Source organism: Staurois parvus, unplaced genomic scaffold (genome assembly GCF_062004578.1).
Source record: "Staurois parvus isolate SC_StPar_1 unplaced genomic scaffold, SC_StPar_1.0 ptg000066l, whole genome shotgun sequence".
Classification (NCBI taxonomy): domain Eukaryota; kingdom Metazoa; phylum Chordata; class Amphibia; order Anura; family Ranidae; genus Staurois; species Staurois parvus.
The window spans coordinates 9,040,210-9,066,726 of NW_028317862.1; positions in this window are offsets into that span (position 1 = coordinate 9,040,210).

Here is a 26,517-nt window from a genome sequence, read left to right on the forward strand (position 1 = left end):
GCAATGAGTACAAAGACTTTGCAGCTGGTGCTAATGAATACAGTTTTGCTTGTAATCTACCCCCCCAAATGAATATACAATATACCATTACCAGCTCCAGCCATTGCTAATGGCCTGCTAAAATTGACATTTCCTGCCACTATTTCCAGCTCCTTCCACCACTGCTGGCCTGCCAACAATATCAGATTCTTCCACTACTGCTGACAAGACATCTTTACTGGCTCCTACAAGGCTGCTGGTCTGCTATCATTATTAGAGATGAGCGAATCGAACTTGGCGAAGTGGAATTCATTTCGAATATTAGGAAAAATTCGATTCGCACCGAATCCGAATATTAGCAAACTTCGGATGCGCGAATCGAATTTTTCCCGATCGGCCGATTTTCATCCCTTCTACAGCCGGCAAAAAGTGTCCCTGCAGAGAGCTCCACTATTTCTGACAGTTCTCTGACAGTTCCTTCACATTTACAGCGGTTGAAACATTGTATCTATTTGTTTCCATTTAGGATACAGATGTTTTTATTCGGAAACAAATAGATACAATGTTTCAACCGCTGTAAATGTGAAGGAACTGTCAGAGAACTGTCAGAAATAGCGGAGCTCTCTGCAGATACACTTTTTGCTGTACTGGAATTCTTCTTCTTTTCATTCTTCTTCTTCTTTTCATTCTTCTTCTTCTTTTCATTCTTCTTCTTCTTTTCATTCTTCTTTTCATTCTTCTTCTTCTTCTTCTTTTCATTCGTCTTCTTCTTCTTTTCATTCTTCTTCTTCTTCTCATTCTTCTTTTCATTCTTCTTTTCATTCTTCTTCTCATTCTTCTTTTCATTCTTCTTCTTTTCATTCTTCTTCTTTTCATTCTTCTTTTCATTCTTCTTCTTCTTCTTTTCATTCTTCTTCTTCTTTTCATTCTTCTTTTCATTCTTCTCATTCTTCTTTTCATTCTTCTTTTCATTCTTCTTCTCATTCTTCTTTTCATTCTTCTTCTTCTTCTTTTCATTCTTCTTCTTTTCATTCTTCTTTTCATTCTTCTTCTTTTCATTCTTCTTCTTCTTCTTTTCATTCTTCTTCTTCTTCTTTTCATTCTTCTTCTTCTTCTTTTCATTCTTCTTCTTCTTTTCATTCTTCTTTTCATTCTTCTTCTTCTTCTTCTTTTCATTCTTCTTCTTTTCATTCTTCTTTTCATTCTTCTCATTCTTCTTTTCATTCTTCTTTTCATTCTTCTTCTTCTTCTTCTTTTCATTCTTCTTCTTCTTCTTTTCATTCTTCTTTTCATTCTTCTTCTTTTCATTCTTCTTCTTCTTCTTTTCATTCTTCTTCTTCTTCTTTTCATTCTTCTTTTCATTCTTCTTTTCATTCTTCTTCTCATTCTTCTTTTCATTCTTCTTCTTCTTCTTTTCATTCTTCTTCTTCTTCTTCTTTTCATTCTTCTTTTCATTCTTCTTCTTCTTCTTTTCATTCTTCTTCTTCTTCTTTTCATTCTTCTTTTCATTCTTCTTCTTCTTTTCATTCTTCTTCTTCTTCTTCTTTTCATTCTTCTTTTCATTCTTCTCATTCTTCTTTTCATTCTTCTTTTCATTCTTCTTCTTCTTCTTTTCATTCTTCTTCTTCTTCTTCGTCGTGCCCCGTGACTGCCCAAATGAGTGAAGTGTGCGGTGATTCTAAGATCGACGGCACTCATCTGCATGTCATACTGACTGACAGTATTATTTCTCTTCCCCAGCAGACTCCAAGGGCATTTAAATTAAAGGTACAGTGTTCTGCACTAATATAAAGGCTCTCTGAAGCCTAGAAACCCTTTTAATAAGTTAAATTCGCAGCGAATAAATTCGCATCGAATCAAATTTCTTCCGCAAATTCGACGAATCAGCCGAATCGAATTTTTGAATAATTCGCTCATCTCTAATCATTATCATCTACTGCCACATTTTACAACTGTGGCCATGCCAATATTACCAGCTCCTTTCACCACTGCTGGTTTGACACAATACCCATTTCCTGCCACTACTGCTGCCCTGCAACCATTACCAGCTCCTACCGCTGCTGCTGGCCTGCTACCATTACCATCTGTGCTGCCTCTACTAGCTTAATCTAAGCTATTAAATGTAAAACAATTGGAAACAACGTTTCTGGTGTATGTGGGTCATCAGGCATTGTAAGGTGCCACACATATTGTTTCAATGGCTGGTCTTCAGCTGCAAAATTATGGTGTAGGGTAAATCATGCTCTGTGTCTCCTCATTTGCAGCCTATTCCACTGCTCCAGTAATCAAAAATATGTGTGGTTGTCTATTTGAAATAGAGCTCACTTATTGTGATGTCTTGATTAGAATCTGCCTGAACCTTGCTTAGTAAAAGTGATTACATACTGTGCATGGAGACATGTAGACTGTTCTGCTTTTTTAAATTAAATAGTGCACTCTAACGTTGATATTTTTTAACCATTTCAATACCGTGCAATTTTACACCTTCCTGCCCAGGCCAGTTTTCACGTTTCAGCGCTCTCACACTTTGAATGACAATTGCACGGTCATACAACATTGTACCCAAACTAAAATTTTATCATTTTCTTCACACAACTAGAGCTTTCTTTTGGTGGTATTTAATCATCGCTGGGGTTTTTATTTTTTGCTAAATTAACAAAAAAAGACCAAAAATTTTGAAAAAAAAACACATTTTTCTTTGTTTCTGTTATAAAAGTTTACAAATAAATAATTGTTCTTCATAAATTTAGGCCGAGATGTATTCTGCTACATGTCTTTGGTGAAAATAACCCAAATTAGGATGTATTTTTTAGTTTGTAGGAAAGTTATAGAGTTCACAAACTATGGTATAGATCTGAATATTGATCAATCCTGAAGTACTGACAGCCAATCTAATTTCTTGAGGTCCAAGAATGTCAGAATAGTACAGATATCCCCAAATGACCCCTTTTTGCAGAGTAGACAGTCCGACGTACTTCATAAGAGGCATGGCGAGTTTTTTGAAGTTGTATTTTTTTGTCATAATTTTTCGGAAAATTAAAAAATTAAAAAAATTATTTTCACTATTTTTTTTTTTACATACTGTCACCAGTGCAGTACAGCATCACCATATAACTGGCATGGTGGTGAACAGGGACACTGACTGGTGACAGTATGAAAAAAAAATATATATATATATATTTTTTACATTTTTAAAAAATTTTTATTATATTTAATTTTTTATTACATTTTTTTTTATTTTTTTTAAGATTTTTTTTCATATTTTACTATGACCAAAGTTGTAAAATGTTACCATAGTAACATTGTACTACTTTGGGGAAGTGATCAGTATTTTTTTTTTTTTTTTTACACAATTTGCTTATAGCAAAGAATTACTTTGCTATAAGCAAGCATTTACCTGAATGAAATCGATTCATTCAGCTTTTTTTTTTTTTTGTGCTTAGCTGTGATTTGGTCACAGCTAATCACAGGCACTAGTATACAATGGATGGCATCATGAATGAAGCCATCCATTGTATACAACTGTCATGTGACCTGCTGTGATTGGTCACAGCAGGTCACATGGTACTAGCAACGGGAGCAGGTACTCGGATCTGTCATCGGCCGTGTCCGAGGTGCACGGCCGGTGACAGATCGCACTGCTGCGCCGCTCTGCATTAGCGCAAACTGCGCATGTGCGGGAGCACGCCAAATGGCGTGCACCCGGAGTGCAGAGACAGTTTTGAAGCCGCCAAACGGCCATTGGCCGGGCGGCTAATGGTTAAAGCTGACATTTGTATCTCCTGTACAAAATCTAGCCTAGTACGAGTGCCCAGATGCTTTGCACACACTCGCTACATTATTTTTTGTGTTCTTTTTCTGTAAAAAAAAATACACATCCATTGATTTTTTTAATTAAAAGCTGGCTGTTGTCTCCCTTGTTCAAAATGTGGTCTTCTGAATGTGCCTAAATACTGTAAATGGGGTATATATGCAATATTAATGTGTCTTTTTATGCAATATAAATGCAATATAAATACACTCTAGTGTTGATTTTTAGATTAAAGACTGGCTGTTGTCTCTCCTGTTAAAAATGTGGCCCATCCAAAGTGCTTAATACTGGTTGTCACAAATCTGCAGCTTCAATGCTAATATGTCACTTCTGTTGCCAATATAGTTCCATAGTTTTAACTTTCAAAGTTCCGCTGTCACCTGGTATCCCACAGAAATTGTGTTCAAGACTGGTATTTACCTGCTTTTTATTCAATTAAGTACATACCCAGCCCAGCCAGGCCATCTCTCTTTCTATTTAGGCTAGGATTATAGGAACATTAATTCCTAGTGCCAGGCCCCCAGTGTTTCCTTATGTCCCCAAATTTCTGAGAGATTCTTGGTGACCCCATGATTTTGAGGTTCCTAGTGTCCCTGACTTTCCAAGAAGATTCAGAGTAACCCCAAGATTCCACATTTCCCAATGTCCCTGGCTTTTCAAGAAATTATGAGTGACATCAAGATTCCAAGTTTCAAGTGCCCATGACTTTCCTGGAAAATTTCAGGAGACCCCAAATTTTGTTGTACCAGTTTGTTATTGGATGACATCCTTATATTTTCTGATAATCTAGAGGAGCATCACAAGCATGTTTCCATTGTCCTTAAAAGATTGAGGGAGATTCAATTTTATATCAAATTTGATTAATATGAATTTGAACACACCCATACCCAGTTCTTGTCATTCCTCCTAAAGGAGTGAACAAGGATCCTGAAAAAGATCAAATGGTCATTCCATTTGTGTATTGACCTGCCCCTAGAAACATTAAGGAAATAAAACAATTTGTTGGATTTGCCAACCTCTACAGAAAATTCATAAGAAACTTATCTAAGGTGATTATCTAAGGTGATAGCACCAATTACAAAGCTGACAAAGAAAGGGATGTCCTTTGTGTGGTCACCTGAGGCACAGGCTGTCTTCAGTTAGCTAAAGACTCTTTTCACTTCTGTACCAATTCTGGTACATCCTAATCTTGAACTGCCTTTTATGGTTGAAGCGGATGCTTCAGACTCTGCCAAGGGAGCTATCCTTTCTCAGCAAATAGGTGAAAAAATTCAGCTTTATCCTTGTGCTTTTTTCTCTGGTTTAATGTCTTCAGCTGAAAGGAATTATGATATTGGGAATAAAGAGTTACTGGCAATTAAGCATTTTCCGAATGGAGACATCTGCTTGAAGGGGCTAACCATCCTGTAAGTGTTCTCACTGATCATAAACATTTAGAATTTATTTGTTCTGCCAAGAGATTGTCCTCAAGAGAATCATGGTCTCTTTTCTTTTCCAGGTTCAATTTTATTATCTCATATCAATCTGGGTCATGGAATGGTAAGGCTGATACCGTATCGTGGATTCCGTCTGGGACTATTCAGGAAATTATCTCTGAGTGCACAATCCTACCTCAACAGAACTTCCCTGGGGCCATGAGTTCCAAGACATTTTTTAATCTTCTCAAAGAGGGGTACAATAATGACCCACTTTTCAACCATCCTCCCAAAGACATTAACCCAGAAAATAAGAATAGCTATGAATTCAAGTGTATCGACTCTATGTACCTGAATCTGTTCAACTAGAAGTCCTCAGGTTGGTTCATGACTCTAAACTTGTTGGGCATTTTGGGGTTTCCAAAATGGAAGGACTTTTATCGTTTTTAATATATCATTACTTAAAGCATTTAATGAAAATACTTTTTCTGGATGAATCCTCCCACCCCCTCCAGCCATTGAGGAAAATGGTAGGATAAAAACTGCCTTGTTTCTGGAATGTGGAATTGTGGTTTTGAAGTGTGGTTTTGGACTCTGTTTTGACATTTTATTCAACAATACAGTGTGGTACTATGAAACAAGAAGATTACAAGCTATACTATAGAACTGCTTTGCCATTGGCCAATTGGTATGAAGTTGAGGGTTTATATTTACTTTTGGAAGAGTAAACTTTACTACAACTTTTAGATCTGTTGTGGCTACTACTTCCACTGCTCAATTTGGGCTTATTACAGCTAGATAAAAAAATTAGGTGTCTCACCAAAAATCACGTAAAAAAAGATATTTTTTAAGTTAAAATTAATCAAACAAGGGTGATACTGTTGTATATAAGCCAAAAAAATAATGTAACAGTAAAAAAATCAATTACAGATCTATAATATGTGATACAGGAATACGATATTGCTGACACTGCCCGTAAGAATTGTATTGTTCTGTAACACTGCAAATAACTTTAAGATGTTTCTGAAGCATGTTTTAGAAAGGAATGCTATTTGTTCTATGTCACCCCCAAAGTAGCATTTAAAGGAAGGTCCTTTCCCCATGGAACAGTATTTTTTTTTATTTTTTTTTGCATTGGTACCTGTTTTCTGTGACAGTGCCCAATTCCCCATTCTATTAGCCTTGAAAATGGGCAGAACAGATTTTTAAGATTCCCTGCCTACCGTTATTCAATACATTCAGATTAAAGTTTGCAGATTTTATGTCGTGTTTGAAGAAAAACCCAGTGGTCGATCCCAGGCTTACTTGCTAATATGTACTCCCTGCTTTTGCTACACTAATTCTGTGAATTTTTTATTATTGCTTCTTTCCTGCTGTTCCTGGAATATTACTCCACCCATCATCGAGAGAAGGAGGGGCAGTTCTGAGAAATTGTCTCTGCCAATATAGCCACCTTCACATAGAGACATAATGCAGACTAATGTTTGGCAAGTCCATATTTGGCAAAAGATCAGCTACAGGGAGCCTACAAGCAATGTTGGTTACTGGTCCTTTGCAGTCTGATTCCCTTTCATGGGCACCACTTTCACAGATTTTTGGGCTAACATCATTCACGTTTTATTTAAACCAAAGTAGCAGTTTGGCTTTCATCTACCTCAAAAGACAAGAGGTTTAGAGTTAGAAGTTCTCAATGAAAAGCTTAATAACAAAAGCCGTGGGACTTATGGTGAAATTGTATATTATTACTGTTATGAAAGGAGCATTAATAAGGAACTTGAATAACTGTTTGAACTTTAATTTGTTCATTAACAGGATTTACCCCCTCACCATGATAATTATTAGTTCTTTCAAGAGCATAGTGCAAACTCCTAGCTACAAAGAAAGAATGTGGCGAAAGTTAAATGCACGGTAATTAAATTGTTTAATTGAAAAGTTTAGTAATAAAGTGATAAAAATAGGAAATCTAATTGGGATTAACAAGTGTCCTCTAGTATAATTTCATTTGAAAACAATATGCTGGCCTATTAAAACAAGCTTCTAAAATTTGGTTCTTTTTTTTCTGGGCTAAGGGTGCTCTTTTGTGGACTATGGAAAATATAAAAGTATACCATACCAGCATATAGAAAAGAAAACAAGCGTTTAAAAGAAAGATGTACAGTCAGTATATGACCATCAGAAGATGCATGTTAGTGAACTTCAGAGAGGCAGTTCACTACAAGGCAATTGACACAAGTGCAAGTGGAATGAACCCTCAGTTCCCAATAAGCACAGGAACAATGAGCAATTCTCTACAAGCATAGGAGGCAGGGGCAAGTAACTACAAATGCAGATGGGAAAGGCAATTAACTACAACAATGGGTGGGATGGGCAATTCACTGTAAGCTTGAATGGGAGGGGCAGTTCACAGCAAACAGAGGTAGGAAGGACAGTTCACTACAACAACAGGTTGCAGAAACAGTTGACAACATGTCATATATATATGAAAGACCTAGAGAGAACAGTCAAAGTTTCTATTCATTTAACAGGTGTTAAGAAAAACAAATCCAGACTCTCGTGGAACATTGCTTTTTTTGAAAGATATGTGAAGGGATAACATCTGTCCATATGATATGCATGTACATATTTACACACATATATTACAATTAAAGGAAACCCTGCAACAAATGGGAAAACAATTTACAATCATCTAGCAAACAAATGATGCTTTGATGATGGGATTTTTATACACAAGTAAATTCAGAGGACAAGATGCAAAAAATGTTTTCTCTCTTTCTCTAAATTGTAGCACCTAAGGGAATATGTCTATACATATCCAAAAATACAAGATTTAAACAACTTTGGAGAGTGTACCAAAAAAAGAACTATAAGAGAAAAAAGATCAGAAATTTGAGAAAGATTTACAAGCATACAAGGCATACTAGGTTTATAAGTATTGATGTATATTTCCCTCTAGGGATCCTGAAAAACAAAAATTAGCATCTATAGAAACTAAAGTTGACACTAAAGTTGTTCAGATAGTCCCTCTTATATCAGGACCTGAAACCTAAAAAAAAGGCACACTACAAAAATCGTAAAACCCACTATCAATCCAGATCCCAAACTGGTAGTATATACAAAAATAAATAAACATAGCACTTCCTCTTCATGGGACCACAGTAACACACTTCTTTGCAAAACCTCCAGGGAAGTAAAACATTATATATATCAGATATCTTCTGTTATATATTCTATTGCACAAGCAATTTTTAATTCTATAACATGATCTACTCAAAGTACTCATCCCCTTTCATGATTTTATTATCTTCTTTTTCTATGTCACCAAATATGATTACAAATGACTTCTAACTTTTATGACTCCAAACATACAACCAAAGAGGACAAATTTGGGAATAAACCCTCCCACACAGAATTATGGCCTGGAAGCAATCCCAAATAAACAATATTAAATGTTCAAGTAGATATGATGTTCTACTGGACCTGTTAACCTGGTAATCTCAAACTATGCAGAGCTGATTGCAAGTGTTCATATAAAAGAGTATTTGGGGAGCAGTGACCATAAAACAATTTTATTTAATGTTAGCTGTAAACATCAAGCACATAGTGGAAAGATAAAAACACAACTTTAATAAAGCAAATTTTACAAGGCTGAGGGATGTTCTCCAAGATTTAGACTGAGAAGCAATATAGTCATCAAAGAACACAGAAACATAGAAAGGGGAATCTTTCAAAATGACTGCATGTGAACACATGCAAAATATATTCCCATGGGCAATAAGTTTACTGCCAAAGTTAGAAAAGCTATAAAAAAATAAGAAAAAATGAAGGAACGCTATCATTTAAACGTTACAAACAATATAACAGAATATGTAATAAGGAAATCAAGGCCGCAAAAATTCAAAATGAACATCATATTGCAAAAGAGAGTAGGACAAAGCTCCAAACAATTATTTAAATGCATTAATAACAAAAAGGTCAGGTCTGAGCATGTAGGCCCTTTACAAAATAATATAGAGTGGGTGACTGGGGGAAAAAGAAAAGACAAATGTATTTAAATATCTTTTTAAGCTCTGTTTATACAAAAGAGCTCCAGTCCATGACGGCAATGATATTGACACAGCCACAAACGAACCACTATGGCTCAAAATTGATATAGACCAGAAATATTTAGACAGAATAAAGGTAAATAAAGCACCTGGACCAGATGGCATACACCCAAGTGTCCTAAAAGAATTGAGCTGCGTCATTTTAAAATCATTGTTTCTAACTTTTAGGGACTCTTTAATGACTAGTATAGTGGTATTGGCTTAAGGGCTCTGTGGTGTCTATATTTAAAAAGGGATTAAAGTCTTTACCAAGTAACTACAGACCTGTTAGTTTAACTTATCGTTTAACTATAGTTGGGAAGATGCTGGAGAGTTTAATAAAAGACCACATAGAAGTTGTCAAACAAATCTGATTTCTTTTTATGAGGAGGTAAACTTAGACAAAGGAGTGGCTTTGAACATAGTATTCTTGGATTTAGCAAAAGCGTTTGATGCAAATCCCCACACATGTTAAGATAAAGTCTATAGGCTTGAAACAATCGATACTCTGAATGGTCTAAGGTTGTTAGTGGTGTACCCCAAGGTTCAGTGTTGGGACCCTTACTTTTCAATACATTTATAAAACATATAGGGTCTAGGATTAAAAGTACCATTTCAGTCTTGTAAATGACACCAAGCTATCCCGTGAAATTACGTCCTTGCAGGATGTCTCCAACTTACAAACCAACCTCAATGTACTGTTTAATTGAGCAAATATGTGGTAAATAAGGTTTAATGTTGATAAATGTAATGTTATGCACTTGGAGGGGTTAAAAATATGCATGCACACTAGCAGGAGTACAACTGGGGGAATCAATGGTGGAGAAGGATCTGGGTGTTCTGGTAGGTCATAGGCTTAATAATTGCATGAAATGTCAAGTTGCGATTTCCAAAGCAAGCAAAATCCTTTCTTGTATTAGAAGAGGTATAGACTGCAGAGAGAAAGATTTATTTGCCCATGTAAAAATCAATTGTAAGACCTCTAGAATACGCTGTTCAGTTTTGGGTACAAGCTTACAAAAAAATATAGGACAACTGGAGAATGTGCTGTGAAGGACAACCAAACTAAGAGGTATGAGGAGCTCCACTATGAGGAAAGATTAGCTGAACTGAATGTATTCTCTCTTAAGAAGAGGAGATTACTGGGAGGTATGATCAACATGTATAAATACACAAGTGTCCATATAGTGAACTTGGTGTACAATTTTTCATTTTAAGGCCATCACAGAGGACACGGGGACACTCTTTATTTCTGGAGGAAAAGAGATTTAACCTCCAAATATGGAAAGGCTTCTTCACAGTAAGAGTTGGAAAAATGACATTGCAAAAATTAGTTCTTGATAGAATTCATGGTCATTGTATTTAAATATAATTGTTTCATACATTTACAAAATCCATTTTTTGGAAGAGAATTCAATAAAGTGAGATTAGTATAGGGTGATTTAGTCAATGCGCTTGAGTTCCATATATTGTTGTGGGGGGAACATTCTCCTTAGTGTAGGGATGTAGGATATACTTGCAAATATCCCTAAATGGCAAGCAGACCTAAAAGTATAATATTTACCCTAATACACCTTAGGGCTGTAGCTCTGCTTTATTAGATATATACCTCCTTTGGCTTTTGTCTCTGCATTTATGCCTTTTGGCATCCCATCAAACTTTTCTGCTTCTGGCCCATTTTTACCCATTCATAACTGACAGCTGGAGCTCAGAGTGGTCCAGCCTTGGCCATATCAACAAGAGCTGCAGGTGCTGCAGAATTATAATAGGCACACCCTAAATCCCTCTGAGGCATAATAGTAGCGAGTAGCACCTCTTCCCAGGGTAAGATAACTCATGATGTACAGCAATAATATTCAGCAAATATCAATGAAAAAAAAATAGATTTTGTAAATGTATGAAACAATTATATTTAAATACAATGACCATGAATACTATCAATAACTAATTTTTGCAATGTCACTTGTATTATAGGTTTAGTGTCCCTTTAACAATTCAGTAAATTAGCATTTAATTCATGACATGAGTATAATCTAGTATGTTGTTGCCTATTATAACTGCTTTGGAATTTGGCAGAAGTTCTGTACTCCCAATAAAAACAATTAGCAGTTCCTCCCCTAAGAGTCACTTTGCTTGCAATATTTTGCTCATGATCTCTGTTTAAAATGCCACATATGGCTCTAACAGCAATCCAGAACCACAGGGACTGTCTAACAATCAGTCGCTGCCCTGTCAGAGACATTTTGTCCAAGCATGTGAACAAAGCTATGGCCTTAATACTCTGTAATTAGTCTGTTTAATGGTCTGTTTTCTGCACAGACATACACATGTGGAAGGCAGGCAAAAACCTACACACAGACTTGAAAGCAAGCAAACACCATCTTTTAGGGAAAATCTATTTCCCCCAAGTCATGTAGCGGGAAGGGGATTTGGACACAGATTTAAAGACAAATAAATTAACAGATTTGTGAAAATTATCTAGCATTGAGATCTGTTTTATCTTTCCAATCTCCCTTGCTGCCCAGAGGACCCAATTATAATGACCAGAGATTTGGTAATACCAGGTCATTACTAATACTCTGTTCTGTGCACCTGGTGTTCAACAGATCCTTGAAGTGTGTGCATTTACGTTGTAAATATCTTGGTCTCATATGGTAAAATATAGATGGCATGTAACTCAGTGCCTGCGTTTTGACATTGACAGTAATTTAAAAGCCATACACTTATCAAATTACTATAATAACTGCATGCAAGAACTCATCAGTACACAGTTTGTTTAATCTTTGTGTTTCTTGACTTAAAGAATATAGTGGCAGTAACTGTGTAAAGGTCCCCCCTTCACCATTAACCTTTTCGATACTCATCCTCTTTGGAAGCCTAAATAAAATATCCTTTGTCAGCTGGTGGGTCCAGTGACATCATCCCATGTGAAAGTGCTCGGACTTAGGTCTTGAGCCACTATAGTGTTTATTGGTCTTTAAGTGAAATTTAAATAAGAAAAATATTCCATCTGTGATGATTTCTTGACAAATATGCATAAAATTAAATAATGATGTAATAGTGTGTTACTGGCTGATATATCATAATAAATAAATACATAATTGCAGTGACAGATGTCCACCGTATTACTGTATAATAAAAACAATATAACACAAAGTTCTTAGGTAGATGGAGCCGCTCCTACTAAAGTACAAAATTATTATTTTGTCTTTGCACATCCATTCTTTACAGAGATCACATTTACACCACATAAATGGGCAACTTGGAAGGCAATAGCACTATAAAAACAAGTATTGTCTTAGGGCTTCCAGTGTAATATTGTGCAATCCTATCATTGGTCACACATTAGTTATGCAGTGGCAGCCGAGCATTTGGCTTTGTATACGGTCCTTCAACAGGTTAAGGGCATACAGTAAGCCAATGCACCCATTTGTGCATCAGATTAGTAAGGAGTCAGTGGGGGATGAAAACTACCGGGGAGCAAGCAGTTTTATTATATTGTCACAGAATGACAGAGGACAAAACAGTAAGTTACTAAATTTTGCTGGTTTCTATTAAGCCCTCTAGATTTTCTGACTACTTTTCTAATACTAGAGCGGTGGTTTGGTGGAGGGCATTTAAATATTTACCGCTAGTCAGGGCTTTTTTCTAAAAAATATAGGTGCAGCAGCTCCCCCCTTCCGAGCAACATGACTTAGTTCCTACCCACCTCCCAGTACTTCTCCTTTTAGAGAATACAGATCCAAGTATCATTTTGTGGTGCTAAAAAATTTGCATGGAATTTGCTAATGATAACAAGAAAAGCAGAAGAATAGATCCCCCGCAGCCAGCAGCAATAGACCCACCCCCAACAACAATAGATTCCTCCAGCAACAATGGATCCCCAAAACAAAATACCCAGCAACAAAAGACCCCAGCAGCTACAACAGATCTCCCAGAAGCTAGTATCAATAGACTCTCCAGCAACTAGCAACAATAGACCCCTTCCTTATCTGTAGATCCCTTCCAGCAACAATTGACCCACACCAACAATAGACCACCCACTAGCAACAATAGATCAATAGACCAGCAACAATGGATCATACGGCACAACCCAGCACCCCTTGCCATTACATACATTTAGTGCTGAAGGTGACGGAACTGCATTCCCTTGCATTCCCACTGAAAAAAAGCCCTGCCACTAGCCAGCCCCAGCCATCAGAGACAGTCTGCTTGTTACATCCACCTGTGTCCCTTTAAATGGGCTGGTACACCTGGGGGGCTGGAAGGTCTGCCTAATAATGTCTAATCTTGTGACCACTGTGACTGGCTGTCACAGTCGTCACATGATCAAGAGCTTTTATATGCTTTATGCGGGTATAAAGTGTGCATCTCAAAAATCCCCCCCAAAACTATTTTGTTTCATTTCTTGGATTATGTTAGTAGGGGTGTGATGCTGCCAATCATCCACCAGTCCAATCATTGTTCTTATATTTATTATTCTGTAACGCAAATACAGAGCAGGTGCACAGGAAGAGGGGAGAGAGCAAAGTGCTGAGGCCCAACCTAAAGTAGAACTAAATGTGTTGTAGCACTTAATTACAGGTGCATCTGCACTCACAGATTCTCTTAGTTCTTCTTAGTTGCAGGGAGAGTGGATATCATAATTTTTACTGCTGATTCACTTACCCTTACTCACTGCCTGTGTTGAAGAAGCCTGCCCACTGCGAGCTGCAGTGTCTGGGAGGGGAGCGTGGGAGGCACAAATGGATTTTGCTCAGGGAAGGTAAATTAATTTTTTGATTTCTTTATTAGACTTCTGCATGAGATAATATTTGGATTTGGTACTTATTTAGTCATACAGGAGCCTTTAGCTTTATTTTTAACAACTACACTGTTTCTATTGCTAAACATTGTTATAATTGTATAATACTTATGTGCAGAAACACAAACAAATATTGCTGCCACTAGGGGATTTGTTTGCAACCCACTCTATCTCCTAGTTATCAGTTCTCTAACTTTGCCAAGCTGTATATCCAATACACATGCATAAAAAGACTCCAGAATGGAGTAGTGCACTGAAATCCTCGATTTAAGTCAACGTATTACAGCAGCAAAACAGAGGAAAAGTAAGTCATAGGGGTTGATTTACTAAAGGAAAATAGACTGTGCACTTTGCAATGAGGTAGAGCTTGAGTTTGCAAAAAATACCCAATCACGTGCAAAGAACATTTTAAAAAAGCAGCGTTTACTTGCCCATGCTTGGATGATGGAAGTCAGCAAAGCTTCCCCTCATTTACTAAACTCTGGAGCAACTGCTCTTGCAGAGTGCAACTTCACTTTGCAAAGTGCAGAGTCTATTTGCAATTAGTAAATCAACCCCATAGTGTCTGCAGTCAATGACAATTCCACCAAACTTGCAAGCGTGAAAAAGTGCAATCCCTTCACTTCCTGTTCCATAGGCAAAATAGGAAGTGAGCAGAAATCCTTTCCAAGTGGTTGTCCCAGGATCAGCAGAACTAGTGACTCCACTGAAAGATTTCCTTTTTATTACTGTTCTGGAGACAACACAAAATTTAGAATTTTCTTTTATTTTCACTTTTGCTGAAAATGGTAAACATGACAAATAAAGAGGGTGAATCTCCCTAACAGGAACACAGACAGCAGTAACAACCTGACAGGTGTTGCTTTCCCTCTCCACCCTAAAAAAAACAAACTTTTCCTTTGGTTATACTTTAAGATTGCACAGTGCAAACGGACATCAGTAAGTAGCCAACAGTCTGAAGTTCAGCCAACATTCCGATATGCTGTAATAAGTGTTATATGTATCATTTGCCGAAAAGGTCCATTCTTTCATTAGTCTTTTGATTAAAATGATCTAATCACGTTTTCAAACCATTCTCTGATAGTTGGTGGGGAGATAGATTTCCAGAGTCCTGGTATAATGCTTTTAATCTCACACTTAGCAAAATGCACAATAGCTTTTCGTATTGTTTTGGGTTAAGATCTTGTCTTCTGAAACAGACATTTTTATGGGTTTGGAGGCATTTTAAAAGTGCTCATGTGTTCCTTATAGAACAAGATTTCTCTTCAATATTAGTGAATGATTGGGCAATACCACTGGTTGTAAGTTGTTCCTGCAAAATCACAATATCCCGGAAACATTGGGGAAGATGACATGTAGCCTTTGGGGAATGTTATACCAACATAATAACAAAGTTAAAGAAGAAGGTTAGTTTCTTCTAATTTAGAGTCAATTAAAGAGGTATATGACAATAGTAAAATAGTTTCTAATTGTCAGAGGTAGTTGTAAACCCTGTTCCTATTTCTCTAGGTAAGATGGATACCTCAGAGAGTCTAAGTTGAGCAGGAGTTTATATTAATGAGATATACACTAAGTAGGAGATTTACTAAAACTGGTGCACACATAATCTGGTGCAGCTGTGCATAGTAAATATTCAGCTTCTAACTACAGCTTGTTCAATTAAACTTTGCCAATAAAACCTAGAAGTTGATTAGTTACTATGCATAGTTGCACCAGATTCTGTTCTCAAGTTTTAGTAAATCTCCCCCTAAGTTTCCTGCTCCTGCCTCTTCCTTAGCAATCACTAACATCAAGGAAGATGTCATGTATAGTAGCTTCAGAAATACCAATACAATACATGAATGGGTGCAAAGTCCAACATTAGCATTAACACAAAAACTTTGGACCAAACTTTGGGTTCATCCGTACTTTGAAGGAACAAACTTGTCTGGAAATTGAAAGAGTGAGTTCCCCGTTGATTTTTTTTAGGTCTTGAAGAGCACACATTGGTGACAATGTATACACTTCTCATTTCTGAGTTTGAGTTCAAAGTTCACTTAAGGAACACAGCTTCGTTTAGGAAGGATATGTCCTTTGAGCGACATTAAAGATGAGTAGTAAAACCATTTGTCTTTCTTGTGTAGGGTATCACATTTAATGTGGAGCAGGGACGGACTGACAACTCATGGGGCCCCGGGCAATAGGGGATCATGTGGCCCCTGTTTCCTTGCCCAAACTCAAAAAAGCCTATGAAAAAGGTACCGGGGGCATCTCATGGGGCCCCCTACTGACCCCGGGCCCTCGGGCAGTGCCTGAGTTTCCAAATGGTCAGTCCGCCCCTGATGTGGAGGTAGTAAGTGGGAAGTCAGTGCTGATAAGAATTGGAATTTCTGAGATCCATTTAATTTCAGGTAGGGTTGGCTCATACATCACCATTTCCAGGCTTGTCCAGGATTTGTGTTGTCTGAAGTGTAAAGGGAAAAGCAAGGCAAATACAGGTTACTTTCCAAAGGAGTACAAATCTCTTAAATATCTCCATTTTACAAAGGTTAAGAACTCTTCATGTAGTTTTAGTTCATGAAGTAGTACAGGTAAAAAGAGTCTAGGGTCTCTAATAAAGATTAGGATGTCATTTGCGCATGTGTTGATTTTGTGTTCAGTATTTGACATTTTTATGTAATGGATATCTGTTTTATTATGTATAGTGGCAAATTTTTCAGGGATATAAAAAAGAGCACAACTTTCTAGTGCCATTAAACAGTTGAAAATGTTGTGAAAGCATGCAGTTGATTCACAATTCTCTTGATGTGTTCATGTACAATGCTTGGATTCAGGTAACTTTGGGAACAAGGACCATTTGTCCCAGTGTTGCTATCATGTAGTCCCTGTCTACCATTTCAATATCTGGATTCTTGTACTGGGTCAACAGATATGGAGATATCCCCCTAGGACTGTGAGGCAAAAAAAGTGTGTGGAGAGGGGATGCTGGATGATTATGATATGGCTCTATATGATACCACAGCACTACTACTGATCCCCCCATTGGCTGCTGTAGTGTGGTCCTTGCTGGTGGATGGCTCATTGGGGTACCCCTACCTGCCTTTTCCCAGGCATGTCATTCGGGAAGCATCTTTACCTAATTTTCTATAATGATCTTGTAATCACTACCTGATGCGGTGTAATCTACCTGACAAATTTATTCCCTGAAGAAGGAAACATGAGTTCAGTAATGCATTGGATTTGTCTGGATACTATCATTGTTCAAGTACTCAAGGATACTAGGGCATTATCTCAGAGTATGATGGAATCAATTGAAGAGCAGATGAGATCACTATACATTTTTGACTGATTTGACCACAGTAAACACATTGTCATGGGATATGTATGTATTTGGCTTTTCATATTTGCAATTTGCAAAACTCTTAAGAATAAGCCTTAACATTAAATATATCCTGCAAATCATTCTTGTTCAGTAAATAGGATAAGTAATTAAATTTAAAAAGAAATAGCCCTGAATACATAGAACTCTATATTTTGTGTGTTACAGAATACCCACATTGAAGTTTACATTTGTTAATTTCCATGGAAACTTCATGTGTTTTATGTAACATTTGGCTTGGTATTGGCACAGATCATATGGAGTGATTCACAGTGTGAAAAAAGGATGTGAAAAGTCTTCACCCAGATTAAACCATCACCGTGTTAAAGAGAAATTATCACTTTATTACAACTTACATTAATTAAATTGAACACGCTAGCAAACTGTCTATGAAGGCTCTACTGCATATGGCTACATTTATTTGCTTCAATATGGTTTTCTTTTTTGGTGTCTTACTTTTTTTGTTAATTTTTTGCTTGGTCTTTTTAAAAATATATCAAATTGAGGATTGTTGATCATATTCGCTTGCTTTTCAAAACACTCAGCTTCCAGTATGCAATATAGCTAGTTACTAGTGGTTCAATGAATAGGCAGTAAAAATTACAATGGAGCCTCCTCTGGAAATGCATGCGCTGCCAGACCAGACATTGCACACCCTCTTGTTCTAACCCATACCTATTGACTTTATGACCCATCACCTCGTCAATGAGTTTCACATGTTCTCTTTTGACATTAATCCTTTAATTAATCCTCTGCTTTCCCTCCCCAAGTTAGTAAAGTTAGTAAGGTTTCTTTGGGCATTGCACAATCCATCAGCACATATTATACCTTATAGCTTAGAGATCCTTGACCTGATCAATGAGTTGTGGGGTAGCTCTATTGTTATTTATTCTCAGTTATGCCTCCCCATGTGTAGCATTTAGTTACAACTTACTACATCTCTTTAATACCACTGGGTATTGGAGACTTGCACACATTAGCAATCATCTGATTGATTTTGAACTTCCACCACATCTGGAGACCAGTGCTCTACCACCCTAACTCAAGATGTGTCATCTGCCAAGGATGCATTAATCATAGGACTGGCTGAAATACAACAATTTTGGCAGAAAAAAAACAGTTTACATTTTTTTGTTTCAACTGTGTATTAAACTGTTTGATTAAGAGTGAAAACCACTTCTGTGCTACTAGGCACAGTCAGCAATATTTTTTTAATATACTGTATGTTAAGCGAATGCTGCTTTTTTTTAAAGCACTGAGAAGCTATTTATTTACCAATCCCTCTCCTTTCCAAGTATAAGCTTGGGACCAGCCATAGCAGAATGAAAATTTCAGACTACTAAAGCCAATTTATTAAGATACCCATTAACCTATCAGTAATTTTCTGGACTGTAGAAGGAAACAGGTGTGCATGGAGAAAACCCATGTAAACATGACATACCAACTCACTCTAGACAGAAAATTTGTTGACTGAGAATCAAATCAAACACTATCTACCTCGCAAATCTTATTTCTATTTTTACATTTGCCAAGTCACAACATGTAAACTATCGAAGCTCCTGATCAGTAAAATTTGGGAAGGTATACGATAGATTAAGGGAAATTTACAGTTCATTATACAGAAAATAGTTCTAGCAGATGTTCATTAATATACTGAATTATCAATCAGTCAGAAGACTTTCTAAATTCCACATGAAAACCAAACAGCAAAGTAGATTGCATTTCCAAATAATAAATATTAGAAACACAAAACATTGTCTATATGATTTTTTTCCTTTTTGTTTGTGCTTCAGAATGTTGTACAACCTATCATCGGTATGAAGAATCCACAAAATGCCAACTTGTGCGAAGCTGATATTACACAGTTTCTGTTATTAGCTAAAATATATATACACGATTTTATATGCCAACCTCGGTACCAGGTTCTCACATATACTGCTATGGTTTATAACATAATTTGTTTATAACATGATACAATCGTATTATTTTAAACGCTCAACAGCTAAAAACACAGTTGAAATGTACGTGTGTAAAATTCTGGGGCCCTCCGACAGATTATTGTTCTGAAGACCTCCAAGAGACAATCTGTACGATTATGAGGTCAACCAACTTCTAAATCATTGATAATCATTTTGTTTTTTCATAGCGTTAAGGAAAATTGGGGCGTACTATAGCATACAGTTTTGTGAGTTCCGTGTTCCATGCATCCCCGAGCAGGCAGTTCTATTCATGCCAGTTGGGATGCAGTAGCTGCATGGACACAACAGCTGCTCTTAACTTGACAGCCATGCAGATGTGGGATGCACGGTTCCAGGATGCACTTGTACTATTACGGTTCTTTTACAGCTATCAAATGGCTGTATCTATGCAGCCATTGCATCCCAATTGACAGGAATAGAACTGTTTGCACAGGGATGCACGGAACACCTATGCATCCCTGTGCAGGCAAACATGGCATTTGCACGAGCGCACACTATAGTGTATACACTATACATTGCATATTTCTGATGCCTGGGATGTCTGAAGCTGTGTACAGCCGCCCATAGACATGAATGGGTGAATGTAGCTGTACACTGCTGTATGCTCTGCTATTAGCATAAATTAGCACATATGCACACACATTGAGGTTGATTTACTTAAACTGGAGAGTGCAAAATCTGGTGCAGCTCTGCTCAGAAACCAATCAGTTTTAAGGTTTTCTTTTGTCAAATCTTAATTGAACAAGCTGAAGTTAGCAGCTGATTGGCTACCATGCTCAGCTGCACCAGATTTTGCACTTTCCAGTAAATCAACTTTATGATGTCCAAAATGCATACTACCTTCATTCAACATATTACGTCTGTGTGCGTACGCTACTTTATGTTATTAGCGGCATATAGCTGCTTACATCCACTCTCAGTTATGTGTATGGGAGTCTGTACACGACACCAGGACATCCCTTGCACCAAAAATATGCAGCTTGTTTAAACTGCTCGGGAAAATGCACCCATGTGCATGTAGCCTTAGGGCTCATGTACACTGCAGCTGCTAAACTGACGTTTAGGAGCAATTGAGCATTTTTTTCAGCAGCCCCTAAACTCTCCTGTATGTTTTCCTATGTGTCCATGTACACATAGTTGTTTACAGTAGTTTACAGGCAGTTGCATTTACAGGAATTTTCTTGAAAGCACAAAAATCGCGTTCAGGGGTAGAGTTTACCGGCGTTTCAAATGGCAAACACTAGTAAAGGCGTGCAAATGCGTTTATGCGCATTTGCGTTTAGACACATTTTTTGGCTGGTCCATATCTAGATGCTGTCCAGTGCCTTTTTTCTTCATCAAAAATGCATGCACAGCGTTTTCCAATGGACCTAGTACACCAATGCAGTCAGTTTCAGGTTTCATGTGAAGGATAAAATGGTAGAATGTGCTGCATTATGCTCATGATGAGGTCCATAGTGAATACAACCAGAAAAGATACTGCTCTGTCTGCTTCTGCTCTCTCTATTTCTCACAAAATGTCTGAAATAGTTAATTATTTACTATTTTTCAGTGTATTCTGGGCATTTGGGAGGGTCTCCTGAGGTTATCTTTAAAAACGCTTTTGAACACAAACACGCATAAACGGGGATGTGGTACGTAGACGCGGCAAAACTGACGTTTTTAACCTATGTTTTCTAGCAGTTTCCAGTGGCCAGCAGAGTTTTTCAAACGCCCCGTCTATGTGAGCCCTAACAAGAAGAAACAGTAGCTCCAAAGACAGAAAAAAGCTAAATGTTTTTAAAATGTATAATGTAAGTATACACTCTGTAAACAAGGATCTTTTTTTTCTTTTTTTTAGACCATCTGAAAAGAGATGGCTTTTAGTTACACATACTAAACATAAGGAATCCAAAGTACTATGTGCAAAGTGTAGCAGCTAAAAGTATAGTAGCTCTCTGCCAGATATCCAAGTCAGGTCACAGACCTCCATGCAGACTGCGATATAGTTAAGCAATGGAGCCTGGTGCAGGACCCCAACCATGCTGTAAATGAAAGGATCCATAGTGCAGTGATGAGGCAATCTCTCTGTTTCCTCTCTCATGAACATATTCACAGTGTAACATATTTGCACAGTATAAAGCCACTGAACTCTGATTAGTTCTTACTCAATATCCCAGTCTAAGTCTTGCATCATGGAGATAACATGAGGTTAATATTAATAAAGGCATTCAGGATTCTAGATATGCTAATTCATTTAAAATATTTAATGATTGTTTAAATTAATACATTACTGGATTACATTTTATATCTGCCTGAAGATCATTTAAAAAGCCAAACTCCATTTTTGATTGAAGTGGGGAAGAACTATAACTTTATTAAGTGTTTATTGCTGCCTCAGAGAGGAAACTTCCCCTATTGCCTTTCCTGGTGGCCATATAAGCAATGAGGAGATCATTCCAACAGTCGCAGATTGCAATAAAGTAAGCTGCACTTTCCTTACGCTGTCAGAGCGTGAGGAAAGTACTGCCGAGAACCGGCAGTTGTCAGAGCAGGGATCGGCACCGATCATCAGGGCACTGATGATCAGTGCCCTGATGATCAGTGCCCAGCAGTGCCACCCACCAGTTCTGCCCACCTGTGCCCATCAGTGCCACCCACCTGTGCCCAGCAGTGCCACCCACATGTGCCCACCCACCTGTGCCCACCAGTGCCACCCACCTGTGCCCACCAGTGTCGCCCACCAGTGACCATCAGTGCAACCCAGCAGTGCTGCCAGTCAGTGCCACCAGTCAGTGCCCAGCAGTTGTGCCAGTCAGTGCCCAGCAGTTGCGCTAGTCAATGCCTAGCAGTCCCGCCAGTCAGTGCCCAGCAGTGATGCCAGTCAGTGCCACCTATCAGTGCTGTCTATCAGCGCCGCCTATCCGTGCCACCTCATTAGTGCTGCCTATCAGTGCCGCCTATCAGTGCTGCCTATCAGTGCCCATCAGTGCTGCCTATCAGTGCCCATCAGTGCCACCTATTAGTGCCCATCTGTGCTGCCTCATCAACGCACATCAGTTAAGGAGAAAAATTACCTGTTTGAAAAATTATATAATAGAAACAAAGAAACTTTTTTTTTTTCAAATTTTTTGCAATTTTTGTATATAGCGCAAAAAGTAAAGTGCCCAGTGGTGACTAAATACCACCAAAAGAAGGCTCTATTTGTGAGAAAAAAATTATAAAAATTTCATAAGGGTACAATGTTGCATGACCGCGCAATTGTCAATCAAAGTGCGACAGCGCTGAAAGCTGAAAATTGGCCTGGTAAAGAAGCGGGTATAAGTGCCCTGTAGGCAAGTGGTTAAGCACCCCTTACTCATTCACATGCGGGGGTTGATATCTGGGGCCCCCCTTTTTCTGAAAGGTGCTTCAAGATTACAGTAAGATTCCTGCATACCCCCACATGCACTGGCCAGGGATGTGGGGATGAGTTTCTCCCATCCATATCAGGACATGGTGCTTTGCCAATGTTGAGAGTATGTGGCTTGGTGTGGTTCAGGAGGGGGGGGGACACACTCACTGCCCCTCCCTTTCCTGGCCAACCAGGACGCATTTAGCCAGTGAGCGCATGTCTTTCTTAATTACAACCAGGATGCATGGCTGGATAAGGGGCTGGTATGGATTTTGCAGGGGTACATTTTTTCCTGGTGTTCCCTCCAAAAAAAGTGGTCCCCTACATATCCATACCCCCTTTCCCAGGTGAATGAGTAAGGGCTACATAATAGTAGTCCTTGTTACTCTTTGACAGAAAAGAATGAACAATGTAAAAAATACACAGACACCACTGACACAGTATTAACAAATAAGTAAATAACATGTCCCATGGTGTAAATTTTACACCAGTCACATCATCGGTGATGTACATCTGCCATCATTCACAATGGAGGATGCCTCAACAAGCTGCCAACAGGAACACAACAACCTAATGTGATAACCCATTGCTGCTGGACTCCTGGTGCAACTGACAGATGTAATGCAAACAGCAACACCGGGGAACCAACATATGGTCAATAACATCACCTGGGATATCTGCCTGCTTGTTTGCTTAAAAAAAAATGATTAGGACTTTTTTTGGTGCCACTTACAGCTAGTAACACTAAAAAAAGTTTTAAATTTATTTTTCACATTTATTTACATTAAAATCATCATAAAATGTACCATATAGTTAATATCAAGTGTTTCCTTATCCATATACTGTATATGCATAACAGCGTTCATCTATAAGAAAAAACATTCTGATAAGTCAACAATGATATTTTCCTTTTTTGGATCTACACATATAATCTCTCATATGGCATTAGTGCACACACAAAATAAGTGCAAATTATTATTTTTTTTATATCGATGTAGTTCTATCCAGTAGCAGGGTAAAGATGGTTTGGTGGGAGGCTTCATCAGGAGATGCTTTATGGAATCATACAGTTATGCATAAACAGGCAGCTCAGTGGCTAAATGGTTAGCACTTCCACCTGGCAGTACAAGGGTCATTGGTTTGAATCCCAACCAAGGCACCACCCACCTGGAGTTTGCAAGTTCTCTCTGTGCTTGTGTGAGTTTCCTCTAGATACTCCAGTTTCCTCCCACACCCCGAAGGTATGCTGGTAGGTTAATTGGATCCTGTTTAAACTGACCCTAGTATGAATGAGAGTTAAGGACTTAAGATTGTACACTCCTTGAGGATTAGGGACTGATGTGAATGTACAATAAATATATGTATGTCAAGTGCTGGATCAATTGATGGTGCTATATAAGTACCTGTAATAAATAAATCATACATAGCTTGTGTGCATACATTCTTAAGTACATAATTCCACATAAACAAATAATTATACAATTGGTTGTTAGTGCATACTTACTCCAGCGCTCATATTCTCATCCATGCATTATATGCAATGGCATTGGGCTAAACAAATGGATCGGGTCAGCATAAGCCACCTATCAGGATTTCCTACTCTGTAACTGAAAACCTAGCTCTCAGAAATATTCATCATACTTGAACCTTAAAAAACAGACTCCACAATGCACAAGCCTTAAACTCAAACTTAATATAATTTTAATATTAAAAAATACGTTTTCAAATTTATTTTAAAAGATAGTTTTATATGTATCATGTAAAATTTAAAACTGAAGATAATGACAACATTTATTGTCGTTTTGCTGGTCATTTCCTCCTAACATTGTTTACTGCATCATTTTAATTTGTTCCATGTTGTTTAATTAGAATGAGCTCATGTACCTTTAAATCCAGCCAGACCCTATCATTTACAATAATTATAGGACAACATATTCCTCATTTTTAAGTGCTTCTCAAACTACTCCAATCTTATCAGTTCAGAGATTGACTCTGGTGTATTTTGCATGCTCTGATATTGTAAAACATTTAGATGCAAAGTACATCTTAATTCTGGAATATGCTAGAACAGTGTCCTCTGGTGTTTCTTTTGAGATTTACATTTTGTGTAGTGGACAGAAAGACAAAAAAAATCCCACAACTACTAACCCACAGAGTTAAAGCTAAGGATCTTTGCAAGATAAATAAGATTTGGCATAAAAAGCATTATCCTAAAATGAACTGTGATATCCGTTTGATGACTTTAATTTATTCCATACAGTCCCTGGACTGAAATAATCAATTAGCAGTTTGAAACATGCTGTGAACTAAATTGTCGCACTCTCTATTACAGAATGGTTATCGTATATTTATAAGGTGCATTTCTGGCAATCAGAACCAACAGGGTGTTGAGCTATCAGTTGTAAATGAAATTCTTTAGGGGTAAAAAATAGTCACATATTAAGATACAGAAAAGGAAATTGTTGAGACAGATTTCACACCTTTTGGTAACATAGGAGGAGATTTTGTTAAGGGACAAAATGAAAGATTTGTGGTGCGCAAAACGGTGGAAATAGATAGGATGGCTGAGTGTAAACAAAGTGTAATTATTAGAAACCAGCTACAGTTCATAACACACCACATACAGTATAGCTGAGTTTCAGAATGATATTGAGATTATTGTTAGTAGCAGTATTTTCAAACATCTAGCGTGTGTCAACACGACACAATACCTAAAATGTGTCATAAAAACTCATGCTGATAATATTAATACTGTAATCATTTGTATTTTTTATTATACCTTTTTAAATCCTTTCTGTCACTAAAATAAAAGTGTACAATAAAAGGTTCCCTGAAAACAAGACATTAAATGTATACTTCTCCTGCTGCCCATGCTACCAAGCTCTATGGTAGTGAAGAAAACCACTGGCCTGCAAAGCTCCTACAAAATCCAACTCTTCGAGAACTGTCAGTTTCTAGGACCCCTCTTATTCCTATTAGCTCCATGACATTACAGGACACAGTGTTGCCATAAGGGTCCTTGGATCAAACCACTGGGTGCAGCAAGGAACCAGAATCTGACCTTCCCACCAGGGTCAGATTCCACAGGATCTGATTCCACAGGATCTTCATATAATGCTTTCTCTTCATTACTGCAGATATTAGCAGAGCAGGCACCAAGAGACTTGAGTATTTCATGTATTTGATGTCTTCTTTCCCTTTATAATTTGTGCTGTTCCCACTCCTAGTATATTGGACATACACAGGTACCATATGTCTAATAATTTATTACATGGAAAATGTTTCTATTGGCTTTTTTTTTATGCAAATCTGACACCTTTCCACCCCAGTGATAATGTTATGAAAAGTGGGCAATACATTAATCTACAATACTAGAGAAAAACATTCTCTTTTCATTGGTTAATGTGTTTCCGTAGTCAAGGCCACTAGATCCAATGGAGCATTCAACTATGCAGGCATGATCTGGACACCCTCAGGGCAAACCATCCACAGATTGAGAGGGTGATTTGTCAAGCTCTCACGTAAGGCTAGTACACACGATGAGTAAATTGAAGAAAAAATACCACTTTCAGAGCGATCGTCCAATAATCTGATCTTTAGTGTACAGCTTTCGAGAGCCGATCACGACAGTTCATGTGAAATTATCCAAAGGAACAAACACAAAAATGTTTCTTGTACTAGAACAAACAATTTTTGGTTAATCAGTACAGTATTCA